At 46.9% G+C, this 15,217-nt stretch overlaps 1 long non-coding RNA gene across 2 annotated transcripts; it reads left to right on the plus strand.

Annotated features, from left to right (window-relative positions):
* Positions 1 to 904: 904 nt before the first annotated feature.
* Positions 905 to 4,962, plus strand: LOC136545137 (uncharacterized). Of its 2 annotated transcripts, XR_010780927.1 has the most exons (4): positions 905 to 1,405; positions 1,494 to 2,072; positions 2,160 to 2,293; positions 4,847 to 4,962. It is a non-coding gene; the product is annotated as an uncharacterized lncRNA (long non-coding RNA). The 2 variants fall into 2 exon arrangements; XR_010780926.1 differs by lacking the exon at positions 4,847 to 4,962 and having other exon boundaries at positions 2,160 to 4,830.
* The last annotated feature ends 10,255 nt before the right edge of the window (positions 4,963 to 15,217 follow it).

Below are 15,217 nucleotides of genomic sequence, written 5' to 3' on the forward strand. Positions count from 1 at the left end.
CTGTGTGGTGGATCTCCACGCCATTATTTAAGCGCCTAAACAATGTGTCAGCCTGTTCGTTTGGTCGTAAACGATCATAAATTTTAAGTCAGAACAATATTTTTCTCTCACACCAAATCAGCCAGCAGTAATAATCCATAATCGTATACAATCGTTTCAGCCTTAGCCAAACAGGCTGTGTATTAGGCCAACATACCAATATTTTATAGAAGCAACGAATAAAATGCATAATTTAGAAGGTATCTCAAATATATGCTTCATTATTCAAGAAATTAGATAAAAAAATAAGATGTTGTACAAAGTAAGGCTAGCAAGGAATTTACCATGCCCAAAGCTTGTACAAATGTGTTTTCTCCTTTTGGGTACATAAATTGTACATCACTCCATTGAAGGCCTGAACCTTGAAATAGGTTAGCTGCAAACACAAACAAGTTGAAATTAGGAGGGGAATGTGTTTTTTTTAATGTTAAGTGGAGTATCTAAAAACAGATGCATTTCTAAACTTAATACCTGTCGTCTTTCACTTGTTTCAGGAACCCCATGCAAACACATGGATCCTCTAGACGTTCCGTTAGAAACCATGTCATCTCTGTTGTAACAATTTACATCTTTCACAAAAAAAAAACAAGCAAAAACAATTATGAGCGAGACACATCATCCACTAACGTACATTTAGTTGTTCACATCAGCGTACCACACTATCTACTAACATATTAGTTTATAATAATTAATCTCTTTCTAAGAATTATATAAATAATTAAATTTCATTCTAAATCAGTAGTCCCGCAGCAACTCACAGGGCGTTCTTCTATAAACAAGGCCGCTACTCTACTTCTGAGAAGCAGAGGAAAAATACAGCTCCAATAGGCAACCTTCTGGAGTCGCTGCTTTTGTTGGGCACCTAAAAATCTGTTCGTCTGTTTTATACTCCCAAGGTCGCCCAACCAAGCCCGCTCATGGCTCTTCCCCGCCACCACCCCAAGCAAGGTTGCTGCTGGGCCCTTACACCATCGTCGTTGGCGCGACGTCGGCCATGGACGGATCCGGCCACCCCTAGCCGCCCCCCTCCTTCCACTGCTACCGCCACCCCAAGCAAGGTTGCCGATGCGCGTCCCCCACCTGTGCGACCACCGATGCTCGCCTCGTCTCATCCGTCTTCTCCAACTGCCTCTCGCCTTCCTCAGCCGAAGCCTGACAACCCTCGACCACCGGAGTCTGCCTAAGCACGGCCCCTCCTCCAACCGACGCTACCCCCTCGTCTAGACTGGTGCCGCCCCCTTGCGATAACCGGTGCCCCCCACGGCCTCTGACCGGTATCGGCCCGAGCACAGGCCCTCCTTCGACCGGTGTCGCCTCGAGCACCATCCCCGCTGGCACCGCCCCGAGCACCATCCTCGATTGATTGGTAACGCCACGCCTCCTCCTCCCCCCTTCATATCTTGTTTGAATGCAAACTGGTGTGTGAATTAGTTTGTTGTGACCTTTTGAATTAGTTTCCAATGGATTACGAAGGCACATACATGATTTGATGTTGGAAGACACTAATATCGATATGATTATGTCTACACTTATTGGTTCCACTCAATTGAAGCCCACAAAAAGAAGTACCAATTATACGCCAGAAGTTCTTCAACTTTTGCGAGTCTTGGGAGTAGGGATGGAAATGAACGGACGGGATATATCCCGTACCAACCGTTTTCATTTTCTATATTATGGTATCATTTCCTACCATTTTTTAATTTAGCCAAAAATAAAAATTTGTCATTTTGAATTGTTTTCACAGCCATTTTCAGCCATTTTTTGTACTAATTAATTACTGAAATGTAGAAAAATCCCGTACAGGCTGTTTCTGTTTTCTATATTGTAATATCGTTTTCGACCGTTTCCACCCCTAGCTACCTAGGAGAATGTTAGCTATGATCCAATTGTTGGCAATAAGCAGCCGAGCAAGGCATATTATTGGTACAATTGAGCTTAGATGGGGCACAAATCAAATAGAGTGTCAAAAGTTTCAAGCAATGTCTGAGGCTATGGAGCGAAGGCACCCGAGTGGAGTCCCATTCCAAGAGCATGTAAGTGTATTGTACTTTGCTCAATTCAATTGTAATATGTTTGTGTATGTGCATACTTGTTTACCCATTGATTCATAATGAATGCAGTTATTGGAAACATAACTCGTTTATTCAAGTGGAAAGAAGAACAGATTTTCCTTTTCTTCATTGCTGGCTCAAAGTGAGGAACTCACCCAAATTCCAGTCAATTAATCCAAAGGAGGAGAAGAAGACTAGCAATGGTAAGAAGCAAAAGTCTAGCAATGCCACACCATCCAATCCAATCCTTGTTGATGAAGTCGAACCAGAAAAAGTTATGGGGAGGCCACAAACTCCTGATTCATCTCAACTATCAGAAGGAGAAAGACCCATTGGAAGGAAGTGTGAAGAGGACATGTAACATCCTAGATGTTAAAAAGCAATCAAAACCTTGATCATGATCATCATCATGCATAAGCATTGTGGCATAAATGCATTCCATGTTTCATTTATAGCATATATATGTTGCCTATGTAGTGTTTTATACGTTACATGAAATGTTATCAATGTTAATAATAATCTCAATTAAGGTTCTTTGTGAATTTATATATGTGAATTTGCTTAAACAATTAAAATTTTGCTAAAACAAACTTTGTAGTATAAAGTGTGTGCTTTCATGTGGAATGAAAGTTTGATGATGTTTCTAAGTCAAACATGTTGAAGTTGAGTTTCAAAAACTGAATTTAATGTTGTTTTTCCCTCAGCAGCATTTTTAAGTCCTGGAAATCAGTGTTAAGTCAATTTTGGGAGAAATTTCAAATGAATTTTCATAGACAAAAATTGGGCAAATTTTGTTTCATTGGTTGGTACTATGCTTTAGCTATGTTAATGTGTAATTAGTTGATATGTTTAATAGATGTTTAACCACTAATTAATCAACCAAAGTTTGCTAATCAAAACTGTTTTTAAAAGCCTTAACTGAATCTCAATTTTCAGTTTCAAATTCCTATCTTCAAAATTCAAAATCTTCAAAACCGTCAAGGTTTTGGTGTCAATCCTTAAAGGAAAATTGAAGATATCGTTGAGTTGATCAAGTTCTAGTAAAGGAGTTGATTGAGTTTCTGCTTGGAATCAAGAGAAAAGGAGGGAAGAAGATGGACTGTCAGTCGATGAACAGTGCACGCCAGCAGCAGTCTGCTCCTCTGCTTTGCCGTCGGTGGCCGCCCGCTGCCCCTTCGCGCCGCTTCTCGCGCCTGGGACACGCAGCTGCCTGCGTGGCTCGCTCGAGCAGGAGATGGCGCACCCAGAAGCTTCGCCCTCACCGTTAAACACCTGAGCCGCCGGCCAGCTCTCCCTTTCTCTTCTCTGCTCGTCGCCGAGCTCCTCGGTCCGCCGGCGAAATTCGCCATGGCTGCTCCGCCTCCGCCCAGTATCTCATACCTACAGTTTTGCCTCGCCCTCTAGCATCTCCTTGACCCGCTCGCGCCGCTCCTCGCTGCCGAAATCTGCCGCGCGCGCCGTTGCCGTCGCGGCGGTCTGCCATGGCCGCCATGAGCGCCTCCACCGTGACCAGGCTCCTCCAGTGCACCTCCTGCTCTTCCGTTTGATGATCTCGCTTCCTTATGATGCTTTGATTCTCATCAGCTCGCTGTGTTGGTCAATCGTGCTCAAGTTTCGCCGGAGCACAGCCTGCCGCGGTGTCCGCCGTTGCAGGACCGCCGGCGCACGTGGCCAGACCTTCACCGACCATCTCCGGCCACGATTCTTCCTTCCACAGGTGCGGTCAGGCATGGAGATTCCCCTTCACCTCTACCTCGCAGCCGATGAGCCTCAACCGGCCGGAACCAAGCCTCGCCGTGCGCCTCCTCTGTTCAAATCGCGACCAGGGACCTCGCGCAACGATAGAAGCTGTTCCAGGCGGTTTTCTGCAGAAACTGTGACTCAGATGAATAGTGCGCTACAGTTTTTTTTCTTTTTCTTTTTGTGTTTTCAGCTGAAAATTGTGAATTTCATGACTAATTCTAGAAGCATGCTAAAATTATGAAATTTGTTCTGTAAGCTTGCTATGATATTCTCTACCATGGAAAAATATGAATTGGATCATAATCAGTAGTTTTGCTATGCTTAAAAATTACCTCTTTTAATTATAAAATGGACCTTACATGATTTTTATAGGCTAAAATAATAATCCTAAAATCATGAAACTTTTTGTGTATGCTTAATATGTTTATTATTGCCTTCACAAAAGTTCGGCACTGTTTTGACAATTATAACTTGGTTAATTAATTTAAGTGTGTTTAAATGCTTTATCTTGATTAATAAATACAAAAATGATTTATATAAATACTTAAATGGCATTGGGTGTATTTTATACTTTGATTGAAGACCTTGGAATACCAAACCCCTTCTGTTCCTTGGCAACTCTTTTACTTCCTTGTTGTACTCATGATTAACTTGCTAGTTAATAAATAAAATAGTTTACTCAAATAACTAATTAGTAAATGCATGTGGTTAGGTCATGTAATGATCCTTGCTGCCCTCAGTGATTGAACTTGATGCAATGTTAGTTAAATACCTTGTATTTCTTGATTAGTATAATATAATAAATGTTGCTTTCATGATAACAACTAATTAACTTGTTAGTTAAATAACTGAAATGCTTTTATAATAATAACCCTAGTTCTTTGGTGAAGGAAAGTTGCACTCAACTTTCTTAGGTTAATTTAAGTTCTGTTATGCACTTGAATGTCTCTCATCATGCATCATGTCATGTATTCCATCATGTTAAGCAAAGCATCATTTATTACGTGTACAAGTGTACGAGAGTGAAGATTCGTGTCGATCAAGTTCCGGAGAAGATTCATCCACCCGTGGTGTTGGTGCCCAGTCTTAACTTAAGTGGCCTTTCCGTGGAATCTAACCTTCTCTGCAATGCAGGCAAGCCCTGGTGCATAAACCCTCTTTTAGTATTTACAAATCTTTATTACACCTTAAGTCTTGTGAGTTGTGCATTAAGTAATTAGGAGTTGGTTGAATACTATGCTGCATGATTACCTTGATAATCAGGTATTCCTAGTTATACCCTGCTAGTATGTGTAGGTCGTTTCCACTTCTGCTTAGTAATGCTTAGACTTCGATAGATGTCGAATGATGGTTTCATCATTCGTGGGAAGTAGGTTTTACCTTGGTTCTTCTCAGCTCTATTTATGGGTCATGAGAATACCATGAATATGTTAATGTTAAATTGAGACTGGGTCGGTGGCTTGCATCGTGAAATGAATCGATGTAGTGCTCCGCCTGTGTCGATTAAGGACCGTTGGTCGTTTGGCCCTTAGATCAAGATTTTTGTAGTACTAGCCACATACTCCGATAAGCCTAATATCTTTGCTATTCCATTATGAGAAAAGCTAACCACTCACTGGGAGTGGGAGATGGCAAGAGTAGTGTGTACCCACCCTACGGAAACATCACGGATGACGTAGGGCGGTGGAGTACTGTATTCTTGGGTAGTACGGACCGGTTCATGTTTTAGAGGATCCAGGTGAAGGTTGATATATGTAGGTCTAGGACCTACACATGTTGTGTGGTTGGGAAACCCCTGCTAGCCCTAATCGATTTGAATCGTCGTTTGCTCTATGGTAACAGGAGACTTGATCCTCGCACCATCATCGTAGTTAAATCAATGGAATCATGGTTACTTGTTGATAAGAGATGAAATGAGATGAGATGGTTAATGAAGTGATTGATTTAGATTAGGTGCAGACTAGGATACTACTAATGACTTAATACCCAGCTAAAACATTAAAAGTAAGGATCCACTCATAGTAAGCTTTTCTGCAAAAAGTTACTTCTTGCTTCAATCTTTCCTTAAAGCCTAGCATGCCCTTGGAGTCTTTTCTTTGGTCGGGTAAGACTTGTTGAGTACCCTCAAGTACTCAGGGTTTGTTAACCCCTGTTGTAGGATCTGACTTGAGCTGCTAATCGGGCTCATGTCGGTGGGCTCGACATGATCTGGCTGTCCCTCCTACCTTAGATGCTTCACCTAAGTTGATTCCATAGTCCTATTCATCTTTTAGAACTTAAGTTAAGTTTTTACTTGAACATGTTTTGTAATCTAATACAGTAAGTCTTCCGTACTCCGATATAAGTTATTTTTGTATCAAATGTTGTAATGTTGTGGTAACTCCATGTTGATCCTATATGAGTTGTAAAATGTGGATGATTCAGGGGTTCCCTGAAGACACCTGACAGACTACCTGGAGTTATCTGGCTCTCATGTGCAGCAGTCAGAGGTTTTTAGGACAATGACAAGCACATGTGGGCCATATAATTTGGATGGTTCTGCCACATGACAACTCAAGAATAAGGGAGGAGATGAAGGTTCATACAAGAATGCCATTCAAGAGTTGCTCAATGAGAAGAAAGAGGAAAGGAAGATGAAGGATTTGAGGTGGCAAGAGACCAAGACAATTCATGAGCGCAAAATATCTGCTGAGGAGAAACGATTGATTTGCGAACAAGAGCAGAAGATTATGCTCTATGATGTGAACACATTAGTGGTTATTGACTAGAATAATTATGTCTTGCTAGTGAGAGCACAAATCACGGCACCGAAGATGGCCGAGTTCTCTGAGATCCTTGGTGGTTATAGTGGTGGTAGTTGTGTTGTAGGAGACGATGGACTTGGCGATGATGCATCTATTTAAGCTTTGTTTTATGGTGTTTCATTTACATTCTAGTGCTGATGTGGTAACTATGTTATAGTACTTTGCAGTGTCGTACTTTGATTAATTATGTTTGAACTATTTGAAATGTCCTTGTATGGTTTTGGTAATTGAGTGACAACCTAGGTGGACTAATTGTGTTTATGTGAGATACACAATTGATTAGTCCATAGGTATATGTGTGTGAGCAACATATGCCATGAAGGTGAAAATGACTTGGAGATGTTGCAAAGCTCACATATGTGATGATGAAGGAGCTCATTACACATGAGACATGACATTGAGTCATGTGATCAAGGTGGAGAAGATCACGACAAGACTTGGCTTGATGGACCGGTTGCAAGCGTGAATAGGCAAGTTGGATGCTTTTGGAGCGATGGACCTCGTGGCGGTGAAGCTTAAGTAAGACTTGGCGCCGATCGGACGAAGGCAACGGTGAAAAGCAAGTGAAGTCAAGATCGATGAACCAATATGATCAAGTGATGATATGAAGTGGATCATATCCATTGTTGATCATGTTGGTGCATGTGTTGCATCAGACATTGGAGATGGAATGGAATGCGCAAGGCAAAGGATATAACCTAGGGCATTTCATTTCACCAGTCATAGGTGTGTAGAGAAGTTGATGACCGGGTTTATGATAGATGGTCGTACTATCAAGAGGAGCAAACTTGTTTGCATATCGGTCATCTAGTGCCACTTGTGTGATCTAACTTTGCATTGTCGCTAGGATCGAGTGGCGTGGCAAGTTGAGTGGTTAAATCCTTTGAGAAATGATTATGAAAATGCTAACACACATACACATGGTGGTGTACACTTTGTGGTGTTGGCACATTTACAAAGGAGATGAAGTTGGAGTTGATGTGGATCAACTCGGCAATGAAATGGAGGCGAGAAGGGTTTGAAACTTCACCGACGGAGTGTCCGCCCATAGAGTGCGAACAGTCCGACGGTGCCATCGACGCCCTGTACAGAAAGGACAGGGTTTCGCAGAACTGATCGGACACTGGCCTCGGTAGGACTGACGCGTCCGGTCAGTGGCAGCAGTGAGCGCACGGTCTCGGTCTCGTGACCGGACGCTGGCGCGAAGAGTGACCGGACGCTCAGGGTTTGTGTCTGGTCAATGCTGACGTATGGTGGCGTAGGCGGCGCTAGAGTTAGGCGCGCGGGCACAGAATTGATCGGACACTGGTCCGCGTCCGGTCGCAAAATAGAGGCTCGGGGAGCTCTCTGGAAACGACCGGACTCAGCGTAGCAGCGTCCGGTCATTCACTGTGCAGTGTCCGGTCGCAACTTAACTGTTGAGATTGGGCGGCTCCAGTTGAACGCAGAGCGACACGTGGACGGCGTAGATTGACCGGACGCTGGCAGAGTGCATCCGGTCGATCTGACCGGAGCGTCCAGTTGTCCCGAAATTTGCCCAGTGAAGGGGTAATGGCTAGTTTTAGCCCATGGAGCTATAAATAAAAGGGGGTCTCGGCCATGGCTGGAGTAGAGCACCTCGGGGGACTTTGTGTCCATGCTTGAGAGTGCTTAGGAGCCCTCTATCTCACATATGCTTGATAGTGATCATCCGATTGTGTGAGAGGGCGATTCTAGTGCGATTGCATCGTGAGGTTGCATCGAGTGGCACTAGGTGATCGAGTTGCAAGTCGGTGGTGCTTGTTACTCTTGGAGGTTGCCACCTCCTAGATGACTTGGTGGTGGTCTTCGTTGAAGCCCGCAAGAAGCTTGTGCGGTGCTCCGGAGAAGAGCTTTGTGAGGGGCATTGTGCTCGCCCTGCGGGAGCCACAAAGAGCAACTTTAGTAAAGCGTGTCATTGAGCTATCCTCACTTTCAAGATAGGTTCTTGCGGTGCCCGACGTGCGGGCTTGGCGGGTGATGCCAATTAGCCACCGAACCACCAAGTGAGCGGTTCGACATAGCGGGGACTAGCGTGTTGACAAGCACAGTGAACCTCGGGAGAAAAATCACCGTGTCCAACTTTATTCTTCCCTGTTGGTTTGCATCCTCGTTACACAAGCTTGTAATTACTTTCATATACATTGTGCTTGTGTAGTTGCTCTTGTAATTAGTTTGCTCGTATAGCTCACTAGTTACCTTCTTACTTGTGTAGCATAGAAGTAGCTCTCTTGCGTGACTAATTTGGTTTGTGTAACCTTGTTAATCACATTGCTTAGTTTGTGTAGTTAAGTATTTGCGCTCTCTAATTTGGCATTGGTTGCCTTGTTATTGAGCATTGCTAGTGAGCTTAGTTGGCTTTATGCTTTTGCTTACTAGCATGTGTAGGAGCTCTCCGTTGTTTAAAGTACTAGTGGCATAGGTTTGTGTGACCTTGCTTCTAGAATTGATTAGGTGGGCTCTAGCTAGCCGACATCTTTGTTGCTTAATTAGGATCTTTGCAAGGTGCTAGAGAACATAGATAGATGTGTGTAGTCTTGGCTAGACCGATAGTTTTAATTCCGCACTTGTTTCGGTTAGCCGACGCGATTAAATTTAGAAATGACTATTCACCCTCCCTCTAGTCGCCATCTTGACCCTACACTATTGCATTTAAATCAAGTTTCAAATTTACATATTGTTTGTGATGTCATACTTCGCCGTCTTAAATTCTAGATGCAAAATGAAGATCAAATAGGGGTAACATGTTTTAAGAGAAAATAAAATTGGTGTCCTGTTTTAGGTAGTACTGCTAGAGACAACAACAAAAATTAGACCCCCTGAAAGTAGGTGTCTACCTAAATAGAAAAATAGGGGCTCTGTTTTAAGTAGTACCGCTAGAGATGCTCTAAGATGTCCGATTTAGCTAGGCGATATATATTTTCTCTTCTCATTGTTACCTTGCCAAAAAAATCTAGATCAATAGAAATCCAGTTTTTTAGAACCTCTTCAGGGTTTCAAAGGACATCATAAAGATCGGCAAGATGTTGAAATGCATTATGGAGTTTTGTGGAAATGCATAAGTATGCCTAAATACCTGAAAGGGTATGACCCTACTTCGCAACCAAAAAGTTCAGTATATTCATGCTCGAAATTTTTTGCTCCTCCAAAACAAAAAAATGCTTCTGTGAAAATCAATCTTTACACCTGATAGTTGTTCAAGCACCCATTATTTCATACAAGCGCATAAAAAGGCCTACACACAAACACTGCCATTTCGGGAAAATAATGATGGGCAATCACAAAGTAACAACTTTTGGCAAAGAGAGGCAATGAATGATGTTCCGCAATTGACTTGAAACTATCATACAGCTGAAGGGCCAGTCCCTGGATTAGCCCTCCTGATCCTTGTCCCTATTAAGGTTTAGAATGCCAGCATGAGAAAGCAGAGCCCAGATATGGGTGAGAAACTCCCCGCCATTTTCAAGATGTTGCATGTGTTGCTTGGTAGTGGTGTGCGAGGCCGCAGCATGGATGATTGTCTCGGCCCAGAAATCTTCCAACAACTCCCAGCGATCTCCATCCGGCATGCTCTTTAACTGCTTACCGAGCTTCACGCCTCTTTGGAAGATCTTCTTAGCGTCATCTTCCTCTTCTGTCCCTTCTAATTTCTTCATTATATTGTAAATCTTGGGAAGTCTATAGGATCCAAAAAGCTCCCTACGTTCTTCCATCACCCTTTGTGCCAACTCTGCTATATCCGCCTTGTGGTATGGAAGCAGTTCTGGGACAGATCCAATCAAGTATGTGCAGTATCTAGACAAATGAACTGCAACGCCTTGGTGACTACCTCGATTAATCCTATTTCTTCTGTGGTTTGGAAGCAGTTCTAGCACATATTCAAACATGTGTGGACAGTATCTCGACAAATTATCTGCAAAGCCTCGGTGCTTATTACATCGAGTAGTCCCATTACTAGGATTAGGAAGAGAAATATCACAATATTCAGTTGCGATGTGCCAAATTAACATGACTTCCACCCGAGAGAGATCCTTGAGTGCCCAAGAATACTTGTCAAACATTTGGCTCTGCCAGCTGACCGGTGTTTCTCCTAGGTTGCCATAAGTTGATATGAGTGATCTAGCAACAGCTCTCTTCATTGCATCAGAAACCTCTAGCTGTTTCTGTCGTTGGAAAATAACTGAGTGTTGTTTAACCTTATGTCTCAACTGTCCAGAAATCATAAACTTTCTAAGAAAACCAATAACCTTTTCAACAATAAATGCATTGGGTGCACACCAATATTTCTTGACATGCATGCAGGCTAGTGATACCTGGGCCCAATTTGAAGCCAGATAAACCGCTTTTTGCACTAGTTCCACTATGAAGGCAATAAAGAGAACTAGTAAAGTAATGATGTAATCAGCCTTTGAAATGTGTACCTCTATGATAGGATTTGGTGTCTCAAGAACCAGTGATTTTTTTATGGCAAAAACCAATACAATTAAAATGACAATAATCTTGAGTAGAATCAAATATTGAATGAATGGCACCGATGAAATATTCATCCATACGAAGGTATAGTGATACTTTGTGAAGAAGAAATCGTAGCAAAAACCCAACTCTACCTCAATAATTCTGAATGCTCTTTTGAAATCCCCTTCAGAATCTGCAGCATTCACCGTAGCCTGAGGACGGACGACTCTTGCCAACTGGAGAGCCCCGACCTGACGGCCTCCCGCACGCTGCCGCCGGCGGCGCCGGACGCCTCCCAAGCGCCGGCGCCCCCCCACCCTCCCCTCCCCCTCCCCCTCCTCCTCCCCCCCACCTCCCCTATCCTCCCCACCACTGAGGTCGCCGGATCTGGCATTCTGGCGACTACGCGGGATCCATGGCCGCCCGCGCGGACGCTGGCGTCGGAGGCTGCCGCCGTCACGGCCTGCGGCGGACCCGTGGCCGTCCCCGATGGATCCGGCGTTTCCGCATCTCCGCGGCCCTCCACGCGACCGGTGCCGTCGAGGTCGGGCTCCGCCACTGCTCCGTGCACGCCGACGCTGATGTCGGGCGCCACTGCAGCAACCACCGCCGGCGTCGAGCGCGCCCATGCCGGATCCACGGGCTCAGCGCCCCCTCCGCGGCCGCCTGCGCCGCCGCGGACACCGACGCCGGAAGTAGCCGCCGCGAACGCCGCTGCCTCGGCCGCTCCGCCGCCGCCTCCTACCGCGAGGTCCGCGCGAACACCGCCCGGGGATGAGGGCGCCGCCGCGGGCGCTTCCACCGCCGCGCTACCACGGCCGCGGGAGCCTGCGCGTGCGCCGCCCGGGGACGCCATAGCGCCGCTGACGGCCAAGGAAGCAACCTCTGGCGCTTCGTCCCCTCCGCCGCTGGGGATGGATGCGGCCAACGCCGCGGCCGGGCCCTGGAGTTCCGTCACGGCGTCGCTGGATGCCTCAACCTCCTCCCTCTCGCCGGTCGCGGCACCGTTCTTCCCCGGATGCTCCTCCGGTGGACGTTCGAAGAGCCGGTGGTGGGCGGACGACGATGACGAGGAGACCGATGACGACCACCCCGCGACATACCTGGAGGCCGCTCGTCGCCCGGCGAAGCTAGCCTCGGCGTCTCCTGTGCGCCACCAGATTCGTTCAGCCGTAGTTCTGGGGCACCGCGGAGCGGGGCCTTTGCACGGCTGTGCTGGTGCTCAACGGGGCCGACAGGAACATAGCCGTAGGCGGAGGAAGCGCAGCCGGCCACGCCCGCAGCTAGTGAACGGCTTGCCGGTGCGGTCGGTGGATGGCCGTGTCCCTGCCCGCCAGCGCCTCGGCCGTCGTGGACGGGTCTCCGCCCCCAACAACGATGGGTGGCGTGAGATCCTCCCCCGGCAGGTCACTGGATCTGCTGCTGCTGCCTCGACGGAGCCTCGCCCCAGCCAGGGGCAACTTTCGCAGGTCAAGAAGACCCCGGCAGATCTTCACGGCAGATGCTTCAACTGTCTCTCCTACTCGCACCGAGTAGCGACCTGTCGGTTGCCACGGCGTTGCCTGCGCTGTCGTGGATTCGGGCACCTCGTCAAGGACTGCAGGCGTAGGAATGCTTCGACCTCGGCGGCGATGGGTGCCGACCTACCACGGTTCTCCGCTCGCGTCGGCCCTACGTCCTCCCAGCACGCGCCGCGCGGCGGGGCGAAGGGTGCCTCACCGAGGGCCGTGGGGGGTGCCGGCCGGGGACGACGACAACATCGGCGACGCAAGTCTAAGCCCAAGGTGATTGGCACGGGTGCGCCTGCCGACAACGCTGACAGGGCATCCACTTCTACTACTGCACTAGGCTTTCCAGAGCCAGATCCGGTCGCGCTGGCGCTGTGCGTGAGTGCGGGCCCCCCCGCATTGGTCACCTCCTTCGACCCGATGCTGGAGGAGCTTACCGCCTCGCTCGTCGTGAGCCGGCCAAGGAGGGCAGCAACCCCTCTGGAGGTTGAGGCACCAGTGGCGGACACCTGTTCCCCGACGACGGCTGCACAGTGGACGACAGACTTGTCTCTCAGGTCGTCAGTGCGGTGGCCGCCACAGATCACGCCACCACGAGCGGGAGCACCCGACGTCGCAGAGGGTTGCACCACCCCCAGCGACGCGACGCCCACACCACGCGAGGATGCCCGACGTCTCGCACGGTTCACTGAGGAGGTGCAGCTCGTGCGAATGCCGCCTCTAATCGCCAGCCCACCTAGGCAGAAGGTGCCAACCATAGGGCAACCCATGCCAAAGCGGAGCAGACGGATTGCCGCTCAGCCGCTGGCGCACATTCCGATCTCCAAGCGGGGCGAGGTGCTCCTTATGCAGAGGATGGGCTTTGCACCGCCGGCAGGTCCGATCTCATCCGCGTCCAAGAGAGCTTACGACGACTTTTTTCGCAAGGAACTGGACGTCAAGCGAAGTGCCAGATGGCAACAATTTTTTGAATACAAAATCATGGTCTTTAAGAAGGCTGGTTTCGGGAAAGATTTCCCCGAAATAGCGCTGTTCCAGGAGCCGCCAGAACAAGGCACAGGACAGGCACAGGTCTTTCAATGCTTTGCCATCAGCTGAGTTGCCACAACAATCCCATATCTGGTCAATAGTAATGAATCGAGGCAGACGATAACAGACTACATACTTGTAGCCCCTCATGCTCTGTTGAGAATCAGAGTCACAGGCTCGATGATCATCACTTGCACTTTCTTCTTCCGTCCTCTCTGCAAGTTTTGTGAGACGTCTCTTCAATGTGATGAAAAGACTCCTCTTCCTCCTGTAACTAGAAGTTACTAAAAAAAGGGATTCAAACGTCTTTGTCAAAAAAACGACAGCAACAAGAGCGGCAACACATTGTGAACTTGCTCTGGAACTCTTCAGATGCCGCTTTAGGTCCCAGGCTGTCTTCAAGGTATAAGTATTTGGATCCATTAGCAGAGTGAACATAAGTACGTAAAAGGCATCCTGAAGATTCTCGACAAAAGCTTGCATGCACTTGTTGAAAAAGCTGCCATAGAAATCAAATTGCCGGACGGCGGCGGTGCCTGCTGAAGCCATGATGAGAAAGGCAGCCCAGACGGGATACGACGAATTCTTGATCGGGGAGGACTGCATCGTACTCAAGGTGTAGATGATGAGAGGATTCATAAATGTGGTAGACACCTGCAGGCCAACTTTGACGAAGGTGGAGTCATGCCACCGCCGCTTGCAAGAGCCCAAGATGAGCTGGAGAAGCAGCAACGCAGAGGCTGCTACCACCAGAGCTTCCAACAGGTTGATCGTCTTCCTCGGGTGGTTCAACCAAGGGGACACAGCCTCCATTGCCCTCGTCATGTTAACCACTCCATCTTTCATGGAACCCAGCTCCATCTCCATGGAGGGACCGTAGATGAATGGAGATGTGTGTGTAAGTAGTATGTGTTGCTCTTGAGGAATTGGGTGTTTAAATTTGTTTCAGAGGGTACAGCTTACATATGGTGCAGGCTTCCTCCAACTAATATGGTGCTGGCTTCCATCCATCAATGAATGGTATGGCGAGAGTATCATACGGTTCATACATACCAGTACTCCACATACAGCTCTTTAATTTAGGGATTCTAAAATAAATACTTGGGACGGCCGAGGTCCATGCCTTTTGTTTTGTTTTGTTGTGTTTTATAGCAAATAATCCTTGTCTTTTGTTAGCTCATCTTCTGCATAGTATATCCGCGGCTCCCACTAACTTTGGCTACCTCTCCGTCCATCGTCATGACCATTAGAGGTTCTATACTTCTATATGTTGGATCCAGCCAGCCACTGGATGAAGGAATCTTTAAGACTGAGAAGGAAAAGTTGTTTTCTTATGCCCAGTTGCCATCAGCTGGTTATTACAAATTCACTTTGTCCCAAAAAAAAATAGCAGAATAAATAATTCAGAGCATACTACTCATCCCTCTTTTTTTTTTTTTTTCTAATCATATAGTATAGATGCAGACATCCGCAAACACGTATGCACACTCACACCTGTGAACAGATGCACATAGGCACTACCTTTATATACAGCTCCAAAATACTAGGCGGACAGTCGTTAGATCTCGAG

Source organism: Miscanthus floridulus, chromosome 3 (assembly GCF_019320115.1).
Source record: "Miscanthus floridulus cultivar M001 chromosome 3, ASM1932011v1, whole genome shotgun sequence".
Classification (NCBI taxonomy): domain Eukaryota; kingdom Viridiplantae; phylum Streptophyta; class Magnoliopsida; order Poales; family Poaceae; genus Miscanthus; species Miscanthus floridulus.